We start from the raw sequence: 19708 nt of genomic DNA on the forward strand, positions 1-19708 counted from the left end.
ACATATCGTGTCACTCGCACCAGTACATTGCAACTCTAACAACATGTTTGTTGTTACTACTTGGGAAAACCAAAAGTGGACTCTCAGGACAGATCCAGACCCCTAGAGTTGGGCATCTGAATCTGAGTATAGGACTACGTGCTGCTTTTCCTAAAAAAAGCATTTTATAAGGTGAAGAGATTTCAGGTATAAACTGTATGATGATCCCAAAGGACAGCGTTGCTCTCAACCACCCTTGACAGATCTTTGGACATGAACAGCAGCGTAATGTAAGCGCTAGCAAATAATGATGGAAACATTTCGTTCTCCGCATTTCGTTTCTTCGGATCCGAACGCACTGCCCATTTGGGTGCATCAAGCGGATCTGGAGCTGTGTGTATGTGCGCAACGGCACAACACAGCTTGGCTGCGCGGAGCGGGCTGAGCAGTTTCTGTCTCGGGAGATACCGGGCTCCGGTATCTTCACTGCGTGGGGGTCAGGCACCGGGGCACAGCACAGAACAGCAGGCCAGGCTCTTTCGGTGTGAACTGGAAGAAGACCCCAGTCTTCAAAAGCAAACGGAGCGAGCGATGCTTCCCCTCCCCACAGCGACGTCCCGCTGCACGGCCGGGAGCCCGGGTGCCAGCCCGCCGGGTGCCGAGCCGGGCGGGGACCCGCCAGAGCCGGGCGGCAGCGCCGGGCGCCGCGGCCGAAGCCCCGCGCCGTGCAGGGGAGCTCGCACGCCGGTCGGCGCGGCCCAGCCTCGCCGCGGCAAGGGCCGTGAAGCGGCACCCGGCTTTCGGGCACCTCCGGAGCGGTACGCGCGATGCCCCGGCCGCGGGAGCAGCGGGCCGCGGGGCCGTTACCTGCGGGCGCGGCGCGGGGCGGCGCGGAGGGAGCGGGGCGCGCCCGGGCGGGTCCCCGCGGTGGCCGCCGCCGCCCGCCCCGCCTTGCGTGGCCCGTGGGAGCGGGCCCGGGCGCCGGAGGCGGCGGGGAGGGCTGGGACGGGGCCCTGGCCAGGGGTTTCTCTCTCCCCCACCCCCTCCTCCCGCGCCGCCGGTTGCCGGGAGGCTGCAAGTGCCGCCGCAGCAGCTGGGGGGCCGGCGGGGGATGCTGCCGCCGCCCTGCCCAGTGCCGGAGTGAGGGCAGGAGCTGGCGGCGGCGGGAGCAGCCCCGGCGGCGGGACGAGGTGAGCGGGGCGCGGTGGTGCGCGGGGCAGGTGGGTGCGCGGCCGGGAGCGGGGCCGGGGCGGGCAGCGCTCCCGCCGGGGCCAGCCCGCCCGCCCGGGAGGCCGGGGGCGCGCGGGCGGCGAGGCGGGAGGGGAGAGAGCCCGGCGCCGGGGTCTGGCTTTGGGGGTGCTGAGACCGGCGAGGCGGGGTGCAGGGCAAGCCGGGGCGGCGGGGAGGCAGGGGCATTGCAGGCTGAGCCCGGCCGGCCGCGGCGGATGCAGACGTAATTCCACGGAGGGACCCCTCCGCCTCCCCTCCCCACATCTTGGGCAGGGTGGCTTCTGATCCATGTAGGATCGGGGAAAAGGACGAAATTTCCGCAGTGCTCGGAGGTGTTTTCTCTGGCTGAAGTTATCTTGAAATAATATTGAGGGGAAGAACAGTAATTCATAACAAAACTTGAAAGAGCAACAGGTTGTTTTATTGAAATCAGACGCGCTGGGAAAAAAAATCACCCCAAGTGGTCCTGATAGAGAGCGGCTAAAGCAGTATCCTGCAAACCAATTTATAACACAATTAGGAGTTTTGGGAGCTCCTGACACCACTCAAAACAAATTTCACCGTATGTCTGAAGGGAGATTCTAAAAACTAATTAATCTGCCCTTCAAATTTTCATTTTGACTTCTGTGGATACAGTATATGATCTTCAGAATTATGTTGATATGTTTAATTGAAGTGTTTCCCTTTTTACTGACGTTTTTCCTAATTGGAATGGGTGGTCCATTACGCACAGCCCTTCTGCTCACTGTTGGGCTCTGCTCCCCAAAACCGTCTCTGTGTGCCTTACTGCGCAGTCGTGCTGCAAGCGACAGGTAACCCAGCTGGACAGCCCAGGCCGGACTCAGAGGAGCAGGGGAGGTAATGGGCCAGTAGCCCTGCACCTCCCAGCCATGCCCAGTGTGGTGCTCCTGTTCAGTCCCGTGCGCGGCGGGAGGAGAGTGGCTTTGCAGGCTGTTCCTGATCTCCCCTTCGAGCAGTGCCTCTACCACAGTCAGAACTTTTTTTTGCCTCCTACTCGAGTTTCATCGCCTGGTGTAAACGCAAAGAGGATGTTCTGGGAGGGGCAATGTCGGGGGAGTATTAGTGAGGCGTTGCTATTTCCCAGGCAGTGTAGGGTCCTTGATAGTGTTTATGCTAATTGTGGAAATTAGAGCCCTTAAGTCTTGTTCTTGATTTAGGCTGGGGCTGGGCAACTCTGAACTCTTTTCACGTACTGTCCTACCCTTCTTGCCTCACCATGCTGCAGGACTAAGCTCTTCTTTCAATGAAAAATGCAAGTTCCATCCCCGGGGACAGGATCCAGTTCTGTTCCCTGTGCATTCACTGGGATCTGGTCATTGATCCATTGTGAGGTCTAGATCCATACATCTCTTCCAGTTTTGAGCGTGGAAAAAGTTAGTAGGGTGATTATTAGGAAGGTTTTTGCTGAGATTTACTGAGCAGTGGTGAGGGGATCTGACGGCTGTTCAGATGAAATACTGTTTCAATAACTAGCTTACGTTTAATTAATATAATTGAAGTTGTTGAAAAGTAGATAGTTTTAAGGCAGGTTGATTATGGCAAATCAAAGACATCTCTTTTATTCTAGGACATGACATGGCTGATGTTTGGGGTCATCTATAAAATTATCAGGGTGATCCCAGCTTTGTGCCCAAGTGTGTATTAAGTCTCATCACAGTATTTGGCACCAAGCTGTCCTACCCATAAGCTCTCAAAGAGGCTAGTGATGGAGTGGGTGGCATGCTGGCAAAATTTTGACATCATTCTCAAAGTAACAGTAGAGCAGTATTGACAGAGAAGGTTGTACAGTTACCTCCTGTGCTAAACTTTGTGGCTCAATGAACGAATTCACATCCCAGGTCTGTCCATCTGACATCCTCTGCGCCCTTCTCAAACTTCAATACTTTCTTGCTATTCAATAACCTTGTTAGAATTATCTTCCAAAATATAAGCAAAAACATCAAGTGAGACAGTGGGAGCTTTTTAGTCAGCTCCCATTCCATCTGCACGTTGGTTGCAAACTGTTGCATCTACTGTTGGTTGCAAACAACCTCTTCTGCATAAGTTGATAGTCTTTCTCAGTCACTTATTAACTGCAAGAGTGAGGAATGCTTTAACTGCACTAATTTGTGCCAACGATTGTAAGAACATTATTGACACTCAAGTAGACTGAGGGGGGCATTGACAGAGTGGTAGCTTTAGTACCAAAATCTTCTCAGCTGATGTATCAGGGCTAATTCTTTATAAGCACATTTTTTGTTCAGCTGAGAAAGTTAGGATAGATGAACTGCTTAGCTCACAAAATATGAGAGATTGTGATCTCTTCATGCGTATGTGAAGTGCTAGTGAAGGCAACACGATCTGCTAGCTTAATTGTAAAGACTATTCCAGAACCTGTTCTGGGCTTGGACACTGACCTCGGGCAAACAATTTCCTTTCAGTTTTCCAGTTCCAAAAGTGGGGATAAGAACTGTGCCTCACAGGATCTTGTTAGAAATGTCTTGTTTAGAAACAGGTGTTTCTAAAGCACACTGGAATTTCCATGCCAAAAGTTCTGTATTGTTGTAAGGTATGGTTACCACAGGGGAACAGGCAAAGCAGAAGGGTTCAAAAGTTTCTGATCCTTTTTCCCGCCATTTTCAGAAGGCTTCATCTGACTGTTGTGGTGCATAGGGTCAGGCGACTGCTTTTCTGTTCTGCAGTCTTCAGGTGGACCTTATAACTAGATCCCCTGTACCTGAAACTTGCTTTATTTATCTTAATCCATTTTGGAGTTGGAGGGAAAACTTCATGCTACTGAACGTGGTAATTTACATTTATTAATAGTTTGGGGCACTTGAGGCTGGCGTATTAACCTGTCTGTGCCTACAGTGCCTGGCACTGGGACAGAGACTACTTGGTGCTGAATACTTTGGTGGACAAGATACTGTACACCTGGGTGAGTGTCTGATGACTGAACACCTGGGTGAGCATCTGATACAGGTACGGCATTTAGTAAGGGCCTGGGTTCTAATTCTTGCTTCTTGAAAAATGGGGGGAGTGGTGTTAAACAGCTGTGACATTGCAGATACAGCAATGTAATATTGTTTTGTGCAGAAACTGAGCGCCGTCGTGCTACGCTGTGTCCTAAGTCTGGAGGTACATTTGAGCCATTGCTCCTCAGGACTTGTCGGAGTGCAAGTACTTGTGGTTAATGGTGGTACTTTGCATGCTGACAATGACCATTCCAACACATTGCACAGGGAAGGGGAATTTGTGATGACATATACAAAGAGAAGAAAAAAAAGACAAAGAAAAGAAAGAAGAATGGGGAAGGAAAAAGAGACAGGAGCAAGGGTGGCAATAATCCTAGCAAAGGGAACATTTTCCAATAAGCAGTTCTGAAAGTGATGTAAAAAATAACAACTGAAAGTTTTATTTTACTACACAGAGCCCAAATTCTTCCTTTGATCTCTGTACAAGCTTCCTTTTGGCATCTGTGGGAGATCAGTGGAGAGAGGAGAGTGTGTAGTCTTGAATTTATGATGCAGCCCGTGGACAGTCATGAAACGGAATTCAGTCCTTTCAAAAAATGAATACATAGCCATGAGTCAACCAGAAAGGTACACTCATGGTCCTGAAATAAATGATGAAAATCAGTCTGTTCACAGACATCTCACTACCAAAATAGTAGGAAATTTATCTGAATGCTCCATTCATTGCAGCTGAACTGTTGGCATCTATTTAAAAAAATTAACTCAATGTCCATGCTACTGTCTACAGGAATTCCTTAATACACTTGATTTGTTTAACATGGTGTACAAATACACTATTTTTGAGACTTTTATCAGTGTTCAGCATCCAGAAACAGTTATTTCAGCTTAATAAATTAGAAACATGTTGTTACCTCTAATGACTAAAACAATTTCTCTACAACACTTTCTTAAATTATGAGATCAGTTTAGTAAGTTCTGCTAATTAAACTTACTACTTGAAAATAACAATATGTGAGCTTTAAAAGGTATGTAACAGATGCACCAACCTTTCTGAGCAAACCAAATACATGAGAATTCATAGAACTTAAAAACATTTGATTTCAGGATTTTTTCAAGTGTTTATCATGAATAAACAACAGGGCTATTCATCTCCAGAAGGCTCACTGTAACTTGAAAGAATTTGACATCTGATGCTTCTGTTTGCCTGTTGTGTTGCTTCTACTCTTGGGCACTTGGTATCTTTAATGAAAACATTAGGAAGCTAGGGGCTTTGGGTTTCCTTACACGCATCTTAGAAGAAACAGAACATTTAGGTGCAACTCAAAGCAAAATCTAACATTAAAGTGTGACTATAAATCATCTGTGCTGTAAGAAGTTCTACCTGCTTTCTACCTTCAGTCAGCAAATCCTTCCAGCACCACAACACTGCTCAGAGCAGTCTGCTGGGTTTTGCAATAGGGCTGCTGTCCTGTTACTGTTACCATTACTTGTCTCCTCTTAGGAGGATGTTTCATAAAGCAGAATAGTGGTCTGCAGTATGCTCTGTGAACAGGTAAGAGAGCTGGTCCCTGCCATAAAGTGCTGAAGTTGTCGGAGGCTGATTAGGTTAAGAAGATGAAAGACATTTCATCTGTCCATTTCCTGTCATCATCTCCTCAAGGCAGAGCTTAACAGATGTAGTCCTTTGCTCTAACAAGTTTAGTCTGACCTGTATTTTCTGCTTTCTGTTTTCTGTGCTTTCTTTTTACCTCAGAACCTTAATCTTCTTGAAAAGGGGACATTCATTCCCCATTCCTGTTTTTTTGCCCTCTGGCTCACCAATGGCCTGGCACCATTAATTAATCATTTGCTCGTGAAGCTTCTTTGTTTGAGAACTGCCTATGCTGAAGGAGCACCACTGAAGACAAGCTGTTGGAGAAATGTAATATTATGGGGAGATATCCTCCAGCCCCATTACTCCTGGTTCTTCTAGTACCAACTGGAAGCATCAGGAGGCCATGGGGGTGGGAGCAGACTGTTTCAGTGAGCGTGCAACAGATCTATGGCTCTGAACATGAGCTAGCAGTGTCTGAACATGTGCCAGGAGTGTGCCCAGGTGGCCAAGAAGGCCAACAGCATCCTGGCTTGTATCCAGAATAGTGTAGCCAGCAGGAGCAGGGAAGTGATCATCCCCCTGTACTGGTGAGGCCGCACCTTGAATACTGTGTTCAGTTCTGGGCCCCTCACTACTAGAAGGGCATTGAGTTGCTGGAGCATGTCCAGAGTAGAGCAATGAGGCTGGTGAAGGGTCTAGAGAATAAGTCTTATGAGGAGCAGCTGAAGGAACTGGGATTGTTTAGTCTGGAGAAGAGGAGGCTGAGGGGAGACCTTATTGGTCTCGATAGCTACCTGAAAGGAGGTTGTAGCAAGTGGGTGTCAATCTCTTCTCACAAGTAACCAGTGATAGGATGAAAGCAAATGGCCTCAAATTGCGTCAGGGGAGGTTTAGATTGGATATTAGGAAAAATTTCTTTCATGAAAGAGTGGTCAGGCATTGGAATAGGCTACCCAGGGAGTCACCATCTGTGGTGGTGTTCAAGAACCGTGTAGACTGGCACTTAAGGACATGGTTTAGCAGGCATGGTGGTGTTAGGTTGATGGTTGGACTTGATGGTCTTAGAGGTCTTTTCCAACCTTAGTGATTGTATGTTTCTATGATTCTTATACAGGCTGTTAGTGTCAACACATTCAGTAAACTCGGGAGCTCTCTGGGAGCATCCACTCATAGCTGTGTTCGCATGGTCCATTGAACAAAACTCTCCAGAGAGACGAGGGAGAAAAGGGGAGTTGATGTCTGGTGGTAATGGGGTTCGTCAATGAAGTTATTGATTAGGGACTGAGGTAGCAGATGGGTTTTTCATCCAGTCTTCTACTTAAATTCTTCTTTGAAAACCTGAGCTGATCTAGAGCTTGCTGTCAGTTTTGTTGGCACCCCTCACTCTTCCCAGAAAGGTTCAGGTACTTTTGAAATACACAGTGAGTGCCATTTCAAGTGCACAGCAGTATTTTACCTAGCTCATGGCTGCTGTGCCTCAGAAGGGCAAGGATCTTTTGTAGGTCCTGTGTCAGGTCTGCCAGATCGGTGCAGGTATCTCTGATATTCTAGCAAGGCACGGTGTAGGCAGGTTTGAATATCTGGACTAGTGCCTCAACAGTTGGTGCACGTGGGCAGGGATTGCCTCTTTATTCTGATCTCCTTCTCCCTTTCACCCCATTGCTGTCTTTGGCACAGGCAATACACGTTTCTACTCAGTTCTTTGGCACTGCATGAAACTCCGTTGTGGGAAGCCATGACTGAATGGGTCCACATGTACCACACTCAGTCTGCTATGGTAGCTGCTTTCAGCATGACCTATTTAGCTGTATGTGTTTTTAAATATTTTGAACATATCATAATTTGTACTTGTTAGGAACTTCTGACTAACCCTGAGCAAGCCAGCTGTCCAAGCCCTGCAACAGCAATCCAGTTTTCAGATCTCTCTTTGTTTACATTTCAGAACATGTTTTACATTTAGCTTTTGAGGAGGAATTTAACTAAGCTGTACCCTGTCTAGACCAAGCAGTACACTCTACACCATGCAGTGTTGCAGCTGTCCAAATGCCATTCTTTCTACACAAGTGTTTTGAAAGTGTTTTGAATTGTGGAGGTAGTTCCTTCCAGGAGACTTTGCATTGGACAGACAACAGTCTGCTCAGAGGACAACTAATCTATGCCACACTTAAGTCCCACAGATATTTGATGTCTTCTGCATAGGCATATATTTTGCAAGACAGTCATATTCTTGCACAAATGATAAAATGTCAAACCTTACTGATTAGTTTCCTCTGTTCAGTGGCCTTCAGTCTAGGGAAAATTAACAGATTTATAAACTGAGCTGTAATCCTAAATCTTCTGCTGCCTGTGTTTATTATTTCAGGGAACCTGCCTATAGTCCTTATCTTACCTTAGGGAGGCAATTCTCCTGTTTGATGTATTAGAGATTGAAGGGTCTGGATCCAGTTAGTGAATGACAAACTGGCTGTAAAAGTCTGGTTTCTAAACAACAGAAATAGTTTCCACCTGTTGCACCACAATGTCCTTTAAATACATTACTCCATATGGTAGCCTTGTCTAAAGCATTGTAATGAGGATACAAACGTTAATATCAAGTGATGCGTGACAGTATATATGAATGTATAAGCATGAATTCTTGATATGATTTAGACTTCTGACTTTAACAAACGTACCAATAGCAGATTATGCTTCTTTTACTTCCCAGGATAGTCTCAGGTTGAGTAACTGCAGCAGCTAGCTAAGGTACAGCTACTGGTGCTCCCATTTCTGAGGAAGCGGTGTTTGCACAGTTAATGGTTTCTGATGTGTCATGTCCATTTTCATGGATATTTGCATACCTAAGCCTTTGAAAGCAGCTGTCAATCAGAAAGGTCTGTTTGATCTTTAAGGAGAAGCCTTTATCCTCCCTTCTCCACAGTTAGAGCACGTACTTTGAATACATGCTCAGGAGCTTTCCGTTGAGAGCTTTGAGCAGTGTCTCTCTCTGAAGTGGTGCAGGAGGCACAGTGTCAATGTCCTGGCTTACAGAGATGAGATCTCAACCCTCCAGGCTTAAGCAGCAACTGGATGACACTTTTGAGGGTAGAAAAATCTCTGTGCCTAAAGTGGATGCTGAATGTGTCAAGAATCTTTGAGGACCTGAGCTTTAGTTCCTCAATGTTAATAACTGCAGTCCCTTCCTCTTCTGGAGTGTCTGCAACATTTACTGTATTTGTTTCACTCTACTTAAGCATTGAAGTTTTGGTTCACAGTTATGAGAGGTAAAAGCGTTTAGTTTTAATTGAAAACTGAGGTCCAAATGAAACCACATGTTCCCTGATCACCAAAGTCATAGGTACATTCTTGCTGAGTTTGTGCTCTGATGAGGGATGTATCATTCACTCCGCGGCTGGAATCTCACACAGGCAGGATCTGTCGCCATATATTGGAAATAGCCAGAATGAAGCACAGTAAGTTTTTAGGAGTTTTTTTCTGTAGTTGTTTTCGTTGCTTTCATAGAGTCTATTTCAATTTTCTGTTGGGGCAATGAAGTTTTTTTATTAAGGAAGAACAACAAAAATAGGACGCAAGGCACTCTGAATGGGAAGGAGTTTCCACAACCAGAAATACCCATATGTACTGGTCATAGGTGAACAATATGGACAGCAGAGGTGCAGCCCTTCTGTTGGACTCCTGTGTGGTGATAGAGCTGGGGACACTCAGGTAGGGGCCTGGATCTAGCCATTTTTCAGTAGCTGTCAAACTGGAATTACCATAGCTGAGGTAGGACATGTCTGACGTTATATCATCAGCACCGGACGAGGCAGCTGACAGCACAGTACGATGAGAGGTGCTGCAGTGGTAGCACTGAAACCAGCAGTAGTGAGAAGGTCTGGAGCAGACATGGCGACCTGACAAGAGGCAGTGGTGGTGTGGGAGTTGGAGTAGGCACAGCACTAGCACTGTCCGCCCTCTTACAGACCTGCCTAAGTGAAAGGCTTTCGACACAGTCTCCCATGATATCCTCCTAGGGAAGCTGAGGAAGTGTGGGCTGGATGAGTGGTCGGTGAAGTGGATAGAGAACTGGCTGAATGGCAGAACTCAGAGGGTTGTCATCAGCGGCGCTGAGTCTAGTTGGAGGCTGGTAACTAGTGGTGTCCCCCAGGGGTCAGTACTGGGCCCAGTCTTATTTAACTTCTTCATCAACGACCTGGATGAAGAGTTAGAATGTGCCCTCAGCAAGTTTGCTGATGACACAAAACCGGGAGGTGTGGTAGATACACCAGAAGGCTGTGCTGCCATTCAGCGAGACCTGGACAGGCTGGAAAGTTGGGCAGAGAGGAACCTGATGAGGTTCAACAAAGGCAAATGCAGGGTCCTGCACCTGGGGAGGAACAACCTCATGCACCAGTACAGGCTTGGGGTAGACCTGCTGGAGAGCAGCTCTGTGGAGAGGGACCTGGGCGTCCTGGTGGACGACAGGTTAACCATGAGCCAGCAGTGTGCCCTGGCTGCCAAGAAAGCCAATGGGATCCTGGGGTGCATCAAGAAGAGTGTGGCCAGTAGGACGAGGGAGATTCTCCTTCCCCTCTACACTGCCCTAGTGAGCCCTCATCTAGAGTACTCTGTCCAGTTCTGGGCTCCCCACTTCAAGAAAGATGCAGAGCTATTGGAGAGAGTCCAGCGGAGGGCTACGAGGATGATGAGGGGCCTGGAACATCTCCCCTACGAGGAGAGGTTGAGGGAACTGGGCTTGTTCAGCCTGAAGAAGAGAAGGCTGCGAGGGGACCTTATAAATGCCTACAAATATCTGAAGGGTGGGTGTCAGGAGGATGGGGCCAAGCTCTTTTCAGTGGTGCCCAGTGACAGGACAAGGGGCAATGGGCACAAACTGAGGCACAGGAAGTTCTGTCTGAACATGAGGAAGAACTTCTTCCCTCTGAGGGTGACGGAGCACTGGAACAGGCTGCCCAGGGAGGTTGTGGAGTCTCCTTCTCTGGAGATATTCAAGACCCACCTGGACAAGGTCCTGTGCAGCCTGCTGTAGGTGACCCTGCTTCGGCAGGGGGGTTGGACTAGATGACCCACAGAGGTCCCTTCCAACCCCTACTATTCTGTGATTCTGTGATTCTGTGAAATGTGGGAAGAGCTGTGTGGCTGTGGGAGTGAACAGGGTCAACGAGGTGAAACAAGGTACTGCGAGGCTGATTGCTCCTCATTTGTTATTTGCATGAGGATGACATGCTTTTCGTGTATAATGCCTTGTTCCTTTCTCCCCCGATAAAGTATTCTTTGCCTTGTACATCAACACGTTGTTTGTAGAAAGAGACTTATTGCCTATTAATGACAGTGAGTCATAGCACTTTATTTCCATGATTCTAGGTGGGGGCTGTTGCTGATGATGGCTGCATTTGATGATCTTTTTTAAGAACCTTTAGGTTGGTGACAGTGCCTAGCAAACGACACTAAAGATCCCAAGGCAGAACACACATAGCCATAGTTCGGGTGTTGACATATTGCCCTCTGAATGACATCCTGCAAGAAGAGACTGTTGACAAAGATTATTATTGTGTAACAGATTATTTTAATGTCACTATATCAAAATAATTTAAATAATTTATTCTGAAATTACTTCTTTTTCCTGAAAGTTTTAGAGTTTTGCCAAACTGTCTTTCCTATGAGCAATGCCATGATATTGTTACTTTTTGCAATTTTTAAAGTGAATTCTTATTCTGAGAGGTGATTTGTAGTAGTCCCATTTTCTCATTCAATATGTCTGCTTCCGTATTTATCTAAAAACTAAAACAAATCTTGGGCACTATGGTTTCTATTAACATTGCAAAACCGGAGAGCTGACACAACGATTTGTATCATCTCTCTTCATATGCATTGCCTAAAGAATTACTGACTTCTAATTGAGAATTGTTGACAGTTGTGCCAACAAACTGGGGGATACGGAAAGAGTGTAGGTGACACTGAGGGCGCAGTTTGTTCTGACGACTTTCTGAGGCTGTTAGCAATTTGCAAACTGGCAGGTAAGCTTGGAGGGATGACCATTAAAAACAAGAATATCTTGTAAATTATAAAGAATATACTTGCATGCAACACATGTGGAGTATTAAGATTTTGTTTTTATAGGCACTTTTTGAAACAGCCCTACATTATATGGCCTTGTTTGAAAGCTCTGCTTGTAGTAAATCACAGCACATTGAAATAGCTGTCTCGGAATTGAGAAAGGCTGGCTTGACTGAGGCAGGATTTGAACATACGATTCCAGAGAGTAAAAACAGTTGACAACAGCTTGGCATCCAGATACTGTCTTTCATCCAAAGATCTAAAAGAGCTTTTAAAAATGTCTAACTACAGCATAATGGGTTCCCATTTTGTGTCAAGGATTATCAAAGTAGAAAAAATACACAATTTTCAGGTTCAGGTTTCTATTGTTGGGTACTTACATTCATATTCATGTTATTGATCTAAATATGGGTTTAGATGGCAACTTGCATTCAAGTTTGAAAATGATCTGATTTCCAGGCCCAAAGATGAAAAGGTGGAATTTTTGATGAGCCTATAAAACATTTAAAAGCCTAAATTACTTGGTTTCTTACTGCGATTTGTGCTCTCAAATGTCTTTTTTGCTTTTGATAGTTTGTTCTGACTTCAGCCTGTAGTTGCCAGCTAACATATGTCTATGATGCTTACACTAATATTATGCAAACTTCTTTAGAACTACAAAAATTATTCAGGGAACGTTACAGGAACAGTAACTAGGAGGAAAAAGAAGTCATAATTCTTAGTTAAGCATGTAACACAGCTGTGCTGGTGTGCACCTAGCGATGCACATTTCCTCCTAAATGAAGTGGTTTAGGTGAGCAAGAGTTCACATCCTGTTGGGGAAAGGGATTATGAGAGATATACCTCTTAATTAAGGGAACTCAGTTGCACTAATACAGCTGGCAGTGGGGTTAGATAACTCACGGCTCTAATCTTTTCCTTTCAATACTGTGGATTGATAGAAATTGAGGATGATCACAGTAACCTATGGGATTTCTTTGCTTTGCCAGTATGCTTTGTCCAGTTTCAATCTAAGTGCTCTTATGTTAATTTTATGGCATTGCTTCATCCAAAAAGGCCATGGAGTACGGTTTTTAAATTGAGATGTTTCTAAAATGCAGAGACCTGTTTCCTCAGTACCTGCCAGCTCCCTTAGTGTTTGCTGTACCTGGGGAAAATACCCATGGGAATTAAAGTTCACCTTCTCCCAGTGGTCCTCAGTTATCAAAACCCCTGTTGGAACCACAGGCAAGTGGGTGACAAACAGAGTGGTCCTGTAGCTATAGGGTGGCATGCAGGGCTGGGGCTGGCCTCCCTGTTGGTTACTGGATTTGGGCAACTGCAAAGATAGTATAATGCTATTTTTGTTTCACCTTCTCTGGTCTTATGCCAAGAACAACTTGGAGAATCCGTGCATGACTTGTACAGCAACATTTACTTATGTGTAATTGTTCGTTGCAGCACATAGTCCTGTCTCAGTCAATCGTTTAAGCTATGGGTTGTAACAGATGCCTAGATTCATTGCTTTCTCCTATCTTTATTTTTTATTAATAAAGTAATGAAATCCTTATCAGCATGGATTGGGTAAATATTAAAAAGGCAAAAAATAAATCCGTCTTCCACTGCTTATTTAGTTTGTAAAGCCCACTGCAGTCCTGATATCTGTTTAAACAATGCATGTTTACAGTGCAACTTAAATAGTTTAGAGTAGTAATTGCATATAAAAATATACAGATGTCCTCACTCTGAACAAAATCCATAACTATATCAAATGGCAAACCTTATCCCAACTCTTACTCATTATACCTCTGTTTTTCCTAAATGCCTGAAGAAACAGAAAGGATCTCGTGGTTCCTCTGGAGACTGCTAAATGAACTATTCTTCTTATACTATCTTCTTGGATCATTTCTTCAGAAATATTCTGCATGTTCCAAGACTCTCATTGATACATATAAAATTACAATAACAGCTGTCTGACATGATATTATTCCAGGAATACTGTATGACTGTGTAAATAAAGATTGCATGATAATACAGATCTCAGTTAGTTGAAAAATCAAGAGGTCGTTCTCATTCATTCTATACTGAGACAAAAAATGAAAAAATGGACGAATAGAGCAGTACGAATTTGAGCTTATGTTTTGGAGCTGAGCTAGTTAATTCTTTGGCTCAGTTCTAGTTAACATGCCACCATGACTGAAGTTATTTCAGCTCATTTAAACAAAATAGCAAAACAATCATTCGGGTTCAGCTGTGGTTTGAGGAAAAGCTCCTGCTCGCTGGTTACAGGGTGCTTTAATCATGCACAAGTAATCAGATAATTATGAATTGAATATAGGTAAAATTGATAGCAGGTTCTGAAATTTTAGCTAACTTTACACAGATTTTAATAGTTGTTCAGACATTTGTATCAGGAATTAATTTCCTTTGCAGTTCTTCATGTATTGCTCACTATTCCATAGTCTTGAATTATTATTAGCTTAGAAATGAGAAAGCACATACACAACTATTGTATTCTTTTAAGGTCACATGATATCAAGAGAAAGAAGCTTTCTCAAACGTTATTTGTCTGAACAACTCTTCTGCACTCACTGATTAGAACAGAGTTTGAACCTTTATTCAAAGCTTTGTCCTTTTTTAATCCACCTCCTGGCTTCTGATACTGTGCACTTTTCTCACACTGCCCCTAAATTAAAAGCCTTGCTGCCGAGACCTGAGCCGGGGGTCTGAGCAGTTTGCCAGTGTGTGTGGGTGCATTCACAAACAAAACAGCAGGTTCTGCTGGTTCTCTGTGAATAGGGAAGAGGGAGACGGAGAATGTTTTGGATGATACTGCTCTGAAAGAGAAATGGGAGTAGGATTAACAGAGAAAGTGAAATTATGTAAATGAAATCATGGAAGCATATAGAAGTTGTATTGGGAAAGTTTTTTTCAAATACACCATACAGTTTTGGGTCAAAAAGAGGAAGACCCATTTCATAATTGAATGACCATAACCTAATGTGCAAGTGGCTCACTTGGCAAGTAGGATGGCCCGGTTCTAGTCTTTCAGCCAAATCAGAGCCAAGTCAACTTGTTTGGACTCCAGAAGTGGTGTGTTGCAGACAAGCACCTGCCTCACCAATGGCACCAGCGTTCCTGGGCAATGTTTCTGACATTTCTGGCTTTAACCTAGGGAAGGTCTTGTAGTTATTCTGATGTGGAATGGAAAAAATACCTTAAGTTCTGACAGCATTCACTACATGGGGGAACTTTTTTTGACAGAACTTCATTATAGGGGTGGCTGACATGGTTTTGAAACTCTGAAAGACACCTACATGGTAAACAAATAATTCGTGGACAGATGTGAGCCAAAATCCTGCTGCTTTTCAGCACCACTTAGGTTCTCAAGAGTCAGATTTTTAGAATTAATCAATACCTAAACATTCAATTAGTTGCCTGCTGGGCTTTTGCAAGTGTCCCTAATCACCTAGCTCTTTTCAGCTTCAGTTCCCAAGTCTGAGGACCCAAGTCTGGAGTGTCCATTGAAATGGCAAGTGACCATGGTGTGTCATAAACTATTAGCACTTCTTTTAAACTGTAGTCCAATATGTTCTCTCTTACTGAATGTCCAATTCTTACTTTCAGTTGTTAATTTATTTCCTGTTATTATCAATCATTGTAGCTGTCTTTATTCAGCAATGTAATTTGCTGGAGGCTTGCCAGAAATAAGTCTAAATTTATAGGTCTGTATATATATTTATGTCTATATAAGGCACACTGGCTTAGGAAAAGCTGAAGTAACTACAACGATTGATCTATTTCAACATATGTCAAATGCATTCACAGAAAATGGTGCTTAAACAGATGCTTGTCTCAAGGCCTGAACTTCTTAAGGTGTTGGACCTGTGTAACCATACTGGTTTGGAACCCATGTCCTTGCAAATGAGACATCAGTTTTTTCTGTAAAAAATGTGTTGTTTTAAAGCTGCAGGTAAAGACTACTTTGCTTATTTTTACTGAGCTGACATGGTGCAAGCTTTATTCAATATGGCTAGATCCCACAAGACACAGCACAGCTGACAGTTTTACTAGCAAGGCCAAAGCCAGGAACAGCAGATTGACAGACAGACAAAGACACACTGCTGCATTTATGTGATTCTAAATACACAGACACATGAAATACCTGAATATAAACATATGTTTATATATTCAGAAATATTAATCACACGAATATGTAAATAAGACCAGTGATGGTGTCTTGATTGATAGTTACTGATAAAAGATATGATGACAAACACACCTGGTAAGGACAACTGAGTTCAAAATGGCTCACTTTTGAAAAAGGAAAAGCAACAGCTGGACTGGGGTTTCTGGATTTCAGCAGAGCATTCCTCTTTTTTTGTCTCCTAAGTGCAGTTTGAGCATTGTCTCTTGCTGATGGTCTTAACGTGTACCTGATAATACATTTAGAGACACTTACCTAACTCTGTCCTTCAGTCAGGATAGACAGAAAAGCAGTATAGGTTTTTAGAAACCCCCTGGATATGCATGTCAGTCAGTGGAAAATTTAACACCAGAGAAAATTTACTGTCCCAAGAATATAGCAGGCTTGCAAAAATGATTTTTTAAAAAAGTAATAATGAATAGTCGTAATAGCAAGAATATTCATTGCTAACAATTACACTTGTAGGTAGAAATATGAAGTCCGTTTGCCTCACTGCTTAAACAACTTGTAACTGTTGGAGATGAAGGTGGGACCTGAGGTGGGAGGTTAGTTATCCCAGCTCAGCTTATCTTGTTCTGAAATGACCAGCAATGATTTCTGCTGGAGAAAGAACCTGGGCAAGATATATAGAGGTGCGGATCCATTTTTTTCTGTGTCTGTACATACATTTTGGTGCTCTTACTGAGATGCTGACAGTCAAAATAACATGCTGTTATAATATTCTTCTCTTACTGATCTCTCTCTAAAATAAAGAAATATTTTCTGTCTCTCCCTTTGCTAGCTTCCTCTAAACTCTGAAGACACTTTCTGTCCCTTGATACTGATGTTCCAGACAGAGCTATTAGTGCTGAGCCTCCAGACACAAATTGAATTTACAGGCTCGATGTTTTAAGGCTTCAAAGAGCTGAAGGGGTGGCATGAAATAGTATATTTTTCCCTACTTCACTTTCAGGAAATTAAATAAACATTTACAAATAAAATAATGAAAGCATTTTTTTAAATTAGGTGTATAAGCATTAGCTGTTCATCGTATTCTCCCACTTGAAAACTGCAGTGACGAACCATTTGTCTTCCAAGAGTGTGGTAGCAAGGCTTAATGTTTGTTAGGAAGTCTTGGATCCTTGGAGAGAAGCTATGAGAGGAGTATGCACTATCATTATCATAATTTTATATGTAATAATAATCTGTCCTTTTATTTTGCCGAGGAACAATGATTCAGTCTCAACATCCTCCACAGAAAAGGTCAAAGCTAATTGTTGTCTCTCTATTTACTGGGTAGGGAAGCAGAGATTTCTCTTGCTGCATTCAACATTGCACAAGAAGTAAATGACAACAAGAAATGAAGCTGGCAAGAAATAAGGCATATACAGTGAGCACTTGAAATCTTACTGATGTAGTTGTTTACTGGAGTACCTCCTACTACTGTTTTCTTAGCGATGTTTTTGTTGCTAATGGGTTGAGCTCAGAAAGAGGTTACAAATGCTAATGTTAGTTTTGTGCTCGCTTTGATTCCTTGCAGAAGGACCAGGAGGGGGGTGCTTTGTTTTGTTTGAAATTGTTTCCTTCAGCTTTGCAGATAGCAAGAGAGGCGAATATGCTGTCTTCTGAAGGTTTAGGAGCAGTCTGCCTTGATATTTTATAATTTGAAAAGGGGATTGTGCTGAGTCTTTAGCAAGGCTTTTTATCAGACATAAGCAAGTAGAACAAAAGAAACAAAAGGGGTTGAACAATTTGATTAAAATTTGCTGCTCCCAGTCACTTTCTAAATGTTTGTTGCCTAGACTGTTGTGGTACTTTTTCACTGCCCGTCTGGTGTTTTCATAGAGTTTGCTAGTTTATACAAATCCAGATGTGCTTAAGTGCATTTCTGTGGTACACCTTAGGTCTGTCTTTTCAGTAGTGGGAAGGGAGAAAATAAGACCATTTTTTCCATTGATAGATTAATTTTAAGAGTATTCTCTTTCACTTTGTATCATATTAGCTTTTTTAGCTGGCTACAGTTCTGGTAGACTTGGGTTTAACACAGGCACATTTTAAGATTTGAATCTATACAATCAAAAAGAGCAGAAAATAGGACATCACTTTTTAGTGAGAAGCCTCAGGAGGGTTTAAGAACGAGTTTTCAGGTGCAATGTTTGCACTTCCTCTTGTAAGTGTGGGTAACTCTCATAAAAGTGAGCTATCCATGAAATGACCTCTTGCTCGTCTGTATTTATTCTCCTTTTCAGGCTTTTGTCTTTGCTCTATTCAGTTCTAAGTCAAAACAATGTGTCACACCGTTGCTAACACTGCAGGTTTAGCCTGCTATCTGGACATCAAGCCAGGCTTGTTCTGCTTCACTACAGTAGCACCCACAGGAAAAGGACTCTGGATCTGGAACTTATCAGGTTTTTTTGTTTACGCACAAGGCAAGTATACATGTGACCTAGACTTCAACTTTTACTGTGCTGACACTATGGGAAACACTTCCCTTGTCAGTAAGTTAATATGTCAACACCAGAAGTAGTTGCAACAGTTCTAACTACTGGCTACTTTTTAAGCTGGTTTTCTGGTCATTGTTTTAGATACTGTAAGAGGACTGCTTGAACAGCTGAAACATGACAGCTGTGCTAAGTGAGTTAATTCCTCAACAACCAAATTTTAGATAATCTGCAGCAGAAATCAGTGTCACATCGTTCTCATTGTATGACAGTGACACACGTGTAGCACACAATATATATGTTGGCTTTCGTTATGCCCCCAGGAGCTTGCAGTAAACTGTCGTGAGACCTGCAACATCACACATACCCTTCCTTTACCCCAATACCATGCATGTCTTTTTCTCTACATTTGCTCAGAAGAAACAAGCCTCTTCGAGTCATACAGTGATTGCATTCCCTGAAGAAATATGTCTTTTTTTTCTGTTAAAATCTTGTAAATCTATCAAATCTCTGGGTTTAAGTTTGTTATTTGCATTTCCCTGTGCAAGTCTAGGGAGATAAGAAGAGAAAACAGTGAGTTAGCTACACTTGGGATTCTCGCCAGTCTTTGTGAGATGGAAAATTCCTTCCTAATTCCATATCTGACTTTAAATTTGACCCTCAGCATGTGAGCAAGATAGACCAACACACACACTTCAGAAAAAAAAAGATCCTTTGTGTCCTAGCAGGATACTGGTGCAACTTTTCCAGGGTCCCAGTCTAACTGCTGCCAATTAGTGAAGCTTTGTCTTCCTTCAAGCATCCTAGAGTGTGTGGGTAAATTGGGCATCAGAAAAAAGTACTGTCCTCTCCCTCCTGCAGGCTGTCAACAGAAGCCTTGAAACATGAGATTACATGAGTGATAGAGTTCATTTCAACGCAGAGCCACCAGAAAGATGAGTCTGTTGAACACAATACAGAAAACCGCTGGTCCCCAGGGGAGAGCTGTAGTTTTGTATATTCCAACATTAGTGATCATTTATACATTAAAACTGTCTTCTTCATTGCTAACTTGTGTATTCTTCTCAGTTTTTGAGAAACAGTTTCATTTTACTATCTAGAAGACCGATTAAAAAATACTGAATAGATTCAGAATGAGATTGATCTCTGAGTGATGTCTTTAGAAATAACTCCACTCATTGAAACCATCCCTTTAACAAAACCTTTGAGATCTATATGTAAACTAGTTTTTAATATCTCTGGTAATTGCAATTTTTAGATTTGTATGGTC

At 43.5% G+C, this 19708-nt stretch overlaps 1 protein-coding gene across 1 annotated transcript in view; it reads left to right on the forward strand.

Moving 5' to 3' along the window:
* Positions 1–754: 754 nt before the first annotated feature.
* Positions 755–19708, forward strand: part of CASR (calcium sensing receptor) — a 79962-nt gene continuing 61008 nt past the window's right edge. Inside the window, exon 1 of the mRNA XM_075412894.1 lies at positions 755–797. The gene's annotated coding sequence lies outside the window, so the exon portion shown is untranslated. The remainder of the gene's footprint in view (positions 798–19708) is intronic.

The sequence above is a fragment of the Opisthocomus hoazin genome, chromosome 1 (assembly GCF_030867145.1).
Source record: "Opisthocomus hoazin isolate bOpiHoa1 chromosome 1, bOpiHoa1.hap1, whole genome shotgun sequence".
NCBI lineage: Eukaryota > Metazoa > Chordata > Aves > Opisthocomiformes > Opisthocomidae > Opisthocomus > Opisthocomus hoazin.